Source organism: Elephantulus edwardii, unplaced genomic scaffold (genome assembly GCF_000299155.1).
Source record: "Elephantulus edwardii isolate Elephantulus edwardi_28Jun2011 unplaced genomic scaffold, EleEdw1.0 scaffold00348, whole genome shotgun sequence".
Taxonomy (NCBI): Eukaryota; Metazoa; Chordata; class Mammalia; order Macroscelidea; family Macroscelididae; genus Elephantulus; species Elephantulus edwardii.
Window position 1 is genome coordinate 354682 of NW_006400098.1, and position 8199 is coordinate 362880.

At 62.6% G+C, this 8199-nt stretch overlaps 1 protein-coding gene across 1 annotated transcript in view; it reads left to right on the top strand.

Annotated features, from left to right (window-relative positions):
* The window catches only part of LOC102871602 (zinc finger protein 787-like), an 18327-nt gene that overhangs the window by 605 nt on the left and 9523 nt on the right, over positions 1–8199 (top strand). The window lies entirely within an intron of this gene.

An 8199-nucleotide genomic window follows, 5' to 3' on the forward strand; every position in this document is an offset into this window, starting at 1 on the left:
GCGCGTGCGCACCCGCCCCGGCGCCCTCCGTTAACTCCCACCCGGTCCGCTGGCCGTGGCCGGAAGTGGACTCCTCGGGGAAGTGGAGGCCCGGGAGGGGCCTGACCGGATGCTGCGGCCTGGCGGGGAGGGGGCGGCTCCCGGGGCTCTTGCTTCCTTCTTTCCCTATGAACCCGAATCCCGTGATTCCCCCCCCAGGCCCACGTGGCCTTCGACCCCATGAGAGGCTCATTCATTCTTGCTCTGTCCTCCTTCTCCACCCCCCCCGTCCTCCGGGGTGGGGTGGGGGGGACAGGTCAAGGTCAGCCGCCTCGTGCTCCGCGTGCTGGGTGAGAACAGTGGCCTGAACTCCTCTCTAGGGGCCTCTGCCCTTAGGTTCTCTCCCTCCGTCTTGGGGGGTGGGTCACAGGTAGACCCCACGTTGTCCGACGGAGCAGAAGTGACCATGGCACAGTGTTGGGTGGAGGCGCGGGCCTGGACAGCTGGCCTGGCCCCGTCCGCAGTGCCCAGGGACTTGGGGGGGGCGTGACCTGGGGCGCTGGCCCCGGGTGGTCAAGTTTGTGGACAGTTCTGGGATCCCGGGTGGGGGTCAGTCTGGCGTTGTGCTGATTCGGGATTAAGTCCTTTAGGAGGTCGTTCTGAGCCTCTGTCCCCTTGAGAGTTCATTCCTGCGTCCGCCGCAGGTGGACACGCAGCCCTGGCTCAGGGACCCTGGACAAGTGACCGCTGCTCCTTCCTTGAACTGGGAGCTTCGTCCTCGACACTCCTGCGGGCTTCAGCGCCTTGCCTGGTCCAGGGCATCCCTGGTGGGTCAGCGGGTGGGAGTGGGAGGGCCCAGAGGCAGAAGGGACCCTGGTGGCACTGTGGAGGAAGCATCAGGCTGCTGAGATAGCCCCAGTTGTAACCCACACTGGCCGCTCGGGGGAGAGGGACGAGGCAGGCAGCTTCTGTGAGCAGTTGTTGGGCGCTGTCATTGGAACAGACTCGGGGCTGACCTCAGAGTCAGGTCCTCAGAGCTGTAAATCTCACAGAGGCGAGAGGACCCATCTTCTGTGCGGCAGCTGGTGGACGTGAACCGTGGGCCACTGGCTTGACAGTGCAGCTTCTCACTCAGCCACCAGGGCTCCCTCCTTGTGTGCTGTTGAGCCGGAACCCACCGATAGGTGACCCTCCAGTGCATTTTCAGAGGCTGTCAATCTCACAGGAGGCTGCCCATCCTCCCTTGAAGCAGCTGATGGATTCGAACCTCATACCTTTGAGTTGAGGCCACCAGAGCTCCCTCTGTCCTTAACGGTTCCAGCCTTGGAGATGCTGTGGCACAGTTCTGTCCTCCGGGGTCACCTGGGGTCGTGATCCGCTCGATGAGCGGTGCCTTTGGCTCCTCTGGGTGGAGGAAGGCAGCTCTAGGGTCAGCTCCTTCCCTTCGTGACCTCAGCCTCTGTCCGGGCAGGTGGGGGCGACAGGATGGGGACAGGGAGTGTCACAGGACGGGGCCGGCCACACTCGCTTTGCTCTTGGAGGAGACCCCAGCTCTGTGGTCATGGTGCACTGCTTCCCCATTCCCACTTGGGTCCTGATTCTGTGGAGTGGGTGGCAGGAAGTCACTGAGGGTCCTGCGTGGCGTGAGGGATGGAGCCAGAAGGGTTGTCCACATGCCCTGTGGGAGAGGCAGGCGTTGAGCACCGCTTTCTGGGGCTCCTGTGTCCACCCCCGGTGGCGGGCAGTGTGAGGAGGCCCATGGGCATAAGACCCCAGCCTCGGGCACCTTGGAGCAGGGAGGAGACGCACTTCTGCACAGGGTGGGAGTGGCCACCCAGGCCTGCTTGTGTGGCAGGACCCCCTGGGGCACAGCCAGCTCAGAGTGACCTGCGGAGTCCTCCTGATCCCACCTCAGGGCAGGGCGTGTGGGCAGGGGCAACTGGGGCAACCATGACGACCATCACAGTGGACCTGAAGGGCTACTCTGACTGACCCAGTGCCCTGTCACAACGGGCGTGGACAGTGGTGGGGGGATGTTCGTGCTAGCTGACCCGTTGGCCTGTTAAACGGGCCTACACGGTGGTGGGGACGATCACACTGGCTGACCTGGCGCCCTGTCACACGGGCCTGGATGGGGTGGGGGTGATCACACACGAACACAGTGGCTGACCCGGTGCCCTCTGTCCGCGGGCCTGGGCCTGGACTCCTCCCTGGAGTGCACGCGCTCGCCGCTGCCTCTGCGTCTTGCTCCCTCCTGCTGGACTCACAGGACACAGGCTGCTTTCTCATGCCGAGTGTGGAGTCCCTTCTGGTCCCCAAGTCTGGAGACCTGGGTGGGTGGTGTCGGGGGACCCAGACATGCTCTGGACAAGTTCCCTTTCTCAGCGCTCCCGCACACTGTCCTGTGCCCCGTCCAAGGACCAGCCTCCGTCCCTCAGGAGTGGACACCGTGCTTGCTGCCCCTCATCTTGGGTCATAGGGAGAATGCATGAGGGCCTTAGGAGGGGAGGCCAGCTCGGCAGGTGTGGAGGTACGCCCGGTCTCTTAGCTGGGTGGCTGCAGGTTTATCACCTCTTGTCTAAACCTCAGCTTCTCGTCTGTGAAAGAGGGGTGACATTCTCCTCCAGGCTTTTCCAGGGTGTCACCTCATGCCGCCTGTTACATCAGTGTGTCCTCAGCCCACGTCACTGTGTCAGCTTCAGTCTGTGGTGTCTTGTTTAAAGTCAGTCATGCCCCCTCCTGCAGCCTGTGTCATTCACACTGTGCCCCCTCGTTCGGCCTGTCCCCCCTCATTCGGCCCGTGCCCCCTCGTTCGGCCCGTGCCCCCTCGTTCAGCCCGTCCCCCCTTGTTCGGCCTGTGTCAGCCTACTTGGCTTCAGTCTGTATTGATGACTTGTATCGTTCACTGTCATCTCCTTCAGCCTCAGCCCGTGTCGTCTGTCTCTAGTGCAGTCTCATTCACGTGTAGCCTGTGTCACCTGGCTCAGCCTCGGCAGTGACCCTGTGAGGATAACGGGGACCCAGGGAGGAGTGATTTGTCAGAACCTCGAGGCTGCTTCGTGGTGGCCCGATTCCAGTGCTGGCAGCCTGTCACGAGGGCCTGTCCTCTCAGCCACAGTGTTGACCTCCCCCTGTAGGGAACAGAGCCTGTGACCGGTGAACGTGGCCGGCTCCCACTTGACCAGGGAGGGATCCAGTAAGAATTCCCGTGGGAAGTCTTCACCCAGATCTGGTGGGAGAGGACGAATGAGAAGGCAGGGGTGCCGTCGGTCAGCTGGGAGGACGGGGAATCGTCCCTGTGTCCCTGGGACTGGGCTGGGGGGACGGGAGATGCCTGCTGCCAGCGTGTGTCCTTGGTTTGGTTTCTGTCTGGAGGGGGGGTGTGTGTGTATGTTAACAGGTTGCCACAAATGACGGCAAATGTGTTTGTGAGCACGGCCGTCGGTTCCCAGTCATCCTCACCTGCACTCGCACTCGCCTGTTTTCTTTGGGTCCTCTTCTCTGCAGCCCCTCAGGACCGAGTAGAAGCGTCCCATACGGTATCTGGGGCTGCTCCCCCTGATGGGCAGAGCCCCTTATCCTCCTTGTGAGGCCCCCACAGAATAGAGTGTACTGCCCAGAGGATGTCCGAGGCCATCTGTCCTGATAAGCAGACCTGTTAATGTCTGTCTCGTGGCAAACAGTGGAATAGAATAGGATAGTGTGAGCCATCCCCCAGGGTGTCCTAGAGTGTCCCTCCTGCTGGGCAGACCTGCCAGTCCCTCTGTGGTGCCCCAGGGCCGAGTGGACCCGCTGTCCCGCCTTTCCAGGGCTGTGCTCTCAGATCAGCAGACTGCCGCCTCCTTTGGCTCGACTGGTGCAGTTACACCAGTGACGCTTATTCACTGTGCCACCAGGGCCCCTTCCAGCCATGCCATGTGAGACCAGGGGACTTGCGGGCAACAGGAGGAGGTGACATTTGAGCGGCCCCTTGGAAGGTGAGATGGAGGCAGCAGGTGGAGGGGGCGGAGGCCAGGCAGCAGAGTGAGGGACCTGGGAGGGCATTGGCCTGGAGATGGGGGCTCCTGCCAGTGTGTGGGTGCCGCGGGCTGAGCGGGCACTCGTTCAGGACTGGTGGTGTTGAGGGAGTTTATATGCCACCCCTCACAGCCTGCCGTTAGTGGTTCACAGCTATTATCACCACAACCTGGCAGGCTCCTAGAACATTCTCCACACCCTAAAGAAACCTTGTGCCTGTCAGCCCCTCAGCCCGAGGAAGCTGTGTGATCATCTTTCTGTCTCTTGTGCATGCTTGAAAGGGGCCTGGTGGTGCAAGGTGTTAAGTTCTGGACTGCTCTCTGAAAGGCCATGGCTGCCAATCACTATCTCCCGAAGGCGATGATTGTGGGGCTTTGAGGACCCCGTGGGGTGGCCCTCTGCCTTGTGGGGGGGCAGAGATCTTACCTTAGAGGACCCCATGAGGCCGGCCTCTGCCCTGGAGGATCTGGGTAGAGATCAGGGCTTCGAGGACCTGTGGGGGGAGGGCACTGCCCTGGGGGATCTGGGCTTTGAGGACCCGTAGGGTGGCCCTCTGCCCTGGCGGGTCTCTGAGTTGGAAGTGGCTCCAAGGCAGTGCCTGGAATCTTTGTGTAAATGGAACTGTGCTTGCTGTAGTCCTTTGTGTCCTCTTGTCTGCTCTGTAGTCCCACAGGGTCAGCAGCTGCCCGGTGGGAGAAAGAGGGGCTGTGTCCTCCTGCGATTTCTGGCCTCTGCAGGCCTGCCGTGGGGCCAGCTGTCAGGTGGTCCTGACCCGGCCGGGTGCAGCTTTCCCTCCCCCAGCATAGCCCCTTCAGGATGACCCATGGCCCTGCCATCCCGCCCTTGGTTCAGTCAGCAGCTGGTGGACGTGTGGCCCAATCTCCTGGTGATGGGCCTTGAGCGCAGCTGCTGGGCAGGTGTCGTGTGGGCACCTGGGGGTGGACGAGCTGGGTCGGGCCGTGGCTCTGTGTGGAACGTCTGTCGTCCCCTATAACCCTGGCATTGCCCGTTTCCACGATTCTGCACAGCCTGGCCCCACACTTGTCCCTCCTGCTGCTGTGTGGACCTATCTTGTTGGCTGCCCTCGGGGTGTCCCGTGCACATCCTGGCCCCCATCGTCCCTATAGTTGCTTGTACTCTGACCTCTGCAAGCCATAGGCTTTTCATGGGTTCATGTTCAGCAGTAGATTGCCAGACCTTTCTTCCTGGTCTCTGAGTCTGGAAGTATAACCGACAGTTGTCTGTGCTTGGGGTCCAGGAGCCAGAACCCGGGTCTCCGTCACGGAAGGCAAGAACCAGTGACCTAGCTGTGACGTGGTAGCCCTCCCGCTGGAGCCCCCTTCCTCCCAGGACTCCGCTGACTGGGAGGAACCGCCCGGGGTTTCCTGGCTGTCGATCTTGGAAGACTCAGCCTCCCACGGAGCACTGCGGGGTTCAGACCCCAGACGTCATGGCTAATGCCCATGTGCTCCCCTGTGTACCTCCGGGCTCCTCCAGGCTGTCCTGGTGGATGTGAGAAGGGCATCCCCCCTTCCCCGTCCTTCTGCTCTGCTCCGCTCCCAAGTGTGGTTGGGTCACTTGGACAGACTGGTGGGCTGTGGGTGTAGAGAGACTGCAGAAAGGCAGATGGGAGCCAGGGTGGTGCGGGCAGGACGAGGGGGCACTGAGAAGGTGATGGGGTGAGGACCAGACTCGGGAGGGGGAGAGGTGGGGACCAGCCTCACTGGCGGGGCCCAGACTCAGGAGGGGGAAGGGCTGAGGGCCAGCTTCAGGGGGGGATGAGGCTGGAGGGGACCAGCCTCGGGAGGTCACGGCAAGGAAGAGCATTAGGACCTGGAGGCACAGCAGGGACAAGAGAAGGTTATGTCCTTGATGTCCAGGTGCGCGCGCACCTCTGTGTCTGCATGGTAACCTGCATGCTAGCATGTGTGTGCAAGTCCCAGTGTGCGTGTGCACTGTTAGTGTGTGTGTGCTGTGTCTGTAAGAACGGATGTGTGCCGAGCGCAGCAGGGATGGTAGAGGGAGCACAGAGAAGCAGCCGTGCGTTTGGTGGGTTCTTGACATGATGTGAGGAATGGGGGGGGGGCGCAGCTACTGAAGTGGGTGGAGAGTGGAGAGCCGTGAGGGTGGTGGGTGACAGACTGTGTGGGGGCAGAGGTGGTCTGGGCAGAGGGAGCCATGGGCAGAGGTCAAGGGAGGCTGCAGGGTAGGCCTGGGAAGGAGGTGTCAGCTAAGCGGCCTCCAGGAGCAGAAGGGAGATTGGCAGCAGAAGAAAGGGGGTAATTGGTGGCACGTATCCAGGGGAGGTGGGCAGGGCCCTAATAACAAAAATAATAACAATAATTTGTCTCCTGAGCTTAATAACCGACCAGCCAACAGATGTGCGTGCTAATTGAGGCCCTGCAGGGCCCGGGCCTGGTGTGTGCCGGGGAGGCTGGAGGTTGGAACAGGGTGAAGCGATTACGGAGCCCCAGGGCCCGTCCCATCTTCGAGGGGCTTTGAAGTGCTGGGTGGGGCGGGAGGCCGGGCCTCAGCTTCCAGCTCCGCCACGCGCCTGAACCACACAGCTTTCCTGAGGGTGGGGGCTGCCCTCACCGAGGTCCCCCAGTACCGGCAGGGAAGCTGCGTGCACAGCCATCGCTCCCGACCCCCAGACTCAGGGATGGGGGCGCCTGGGGAGCAGGCCCGTGGTGGATCTGCTTTTTTTTTTTTGTGGCCCTGGCTGCAGCCCCCACGTTGTGACAGCGTCGTCCTCGCTGGCCATGTTGACTACTTCCATTCCTCTCTCCTTCCTGGGCCTGCGGTCTTCTGAGCTGGGCCCTGGGCGAGTGCTGCCCTTGGAGCCCGCGGGTGCCTCCTCGGGGTCCTCTGTGTCCTTGGGGGTCCTCCGTCTGTCCCCGGGGCATCTGCTGGTGGAGGTTGGGTATCCAGGGCCCACCCTGCAGTGTCCGTCACTCGGCCGCACGATGACTTGAGTGCAGGCTGGCAGGGCTGTTGGTCGTTGTGTCGGCGGTCCCAGCCCAGCATTTGAGCACGTGGGCAGGAGAGGGACAGCTGACACGGGTGCTCCTCCCCAGGCTCTGAGGGCTGAACTGCGACAGCCCATTGCACAGAGCAGGCAGCTGAGGCCCAGTGCCTCGGCCGTCCACAGGTCACAGCCAGCTGCGGGTGGTGCAGGCCATAGAGGTGAGAGTCGGGGGCCAGAGCAGCGTCAAAGGGGGCCTGGGCTACTGGCTGTGCGTCTGAGAGAGGGCACTCCAGCCAAGGCTGCCAGGCCTTTCTGCCTCGGTACCTCTGAGTGGACGGGAGCCTTTTTGAGGGAGCGGCTTCGATCCCAGTCCAGGGGAGGCCGGCCGGGCCCGGCACACCTTTGCTCGGTGTGGGCCTGGCCGGGCCTGTCACCCAGGCTGGGAGCTCAGGATGGGCCCTGGCCGGGCAGTTCCCGCTGCAGCCCCCCAGGCAGTCGCTGGCTTTCAGATCCTGTCCCAGATCTAGGGGACCCTCTGAGAAGAGGAGGCGCAAAGCAGGACCAGTCCTCTCCTAGAGTGTTGGCCACATGGTGTTTCATTGCTGCTCTGGCCATGTAAGCAGGCCTGCCCTGGGCTGTGGGGGAAAGGATTTGTAGGTGAGTCAGAAAAGGTGTGGACGTGAATGCCAGAGGAGAGATACCCGGTGTGAGGCCAGGGGAGAAGGCAGCTGGCTGCCGACCAGAAGGTTGTCTGTTCAGACCCCAAGCTGCTCAGGGAGGAATGTGTGTGCGCACGTGCATGCGGGCTTGGTGCTCCCTGTTCCCAGGTGTTTATCTGACATCCAGGGGCAGAACTGGTGGGAGCTCAGGCCCCGGGCTCCTCTGCCCCAGCAGAGGCCATTGGGAAACAAGTGAAGATCCCACCATGTTCACCAAGCCCAGCCGGGAACCGTGCTCCGTACTGTGGGGAGGAGGGGAGTAGTGGAGAGGAATAGTGTCTACGGCCTGGGCGTCCAGAGGCTGCCTGGGCTCACAGGCTGCAGGCCCCGTGTGCACCGCCCCAGCCTGCCCCTCACCTCCCCCGGCCTGCCTCTCACCTCCCCTGCCTGTCCTCCCTGCCTGCCTGTCCTCCCAGCCTGCCCCTCACCTCCCCTGCCTGTCCTCCCTGCCTGCCTGACCTCCCGGCCTGCCCCTCACCTCCCCCTGCCTGTCCTCTCGGCCTGCCCCTCACCTCC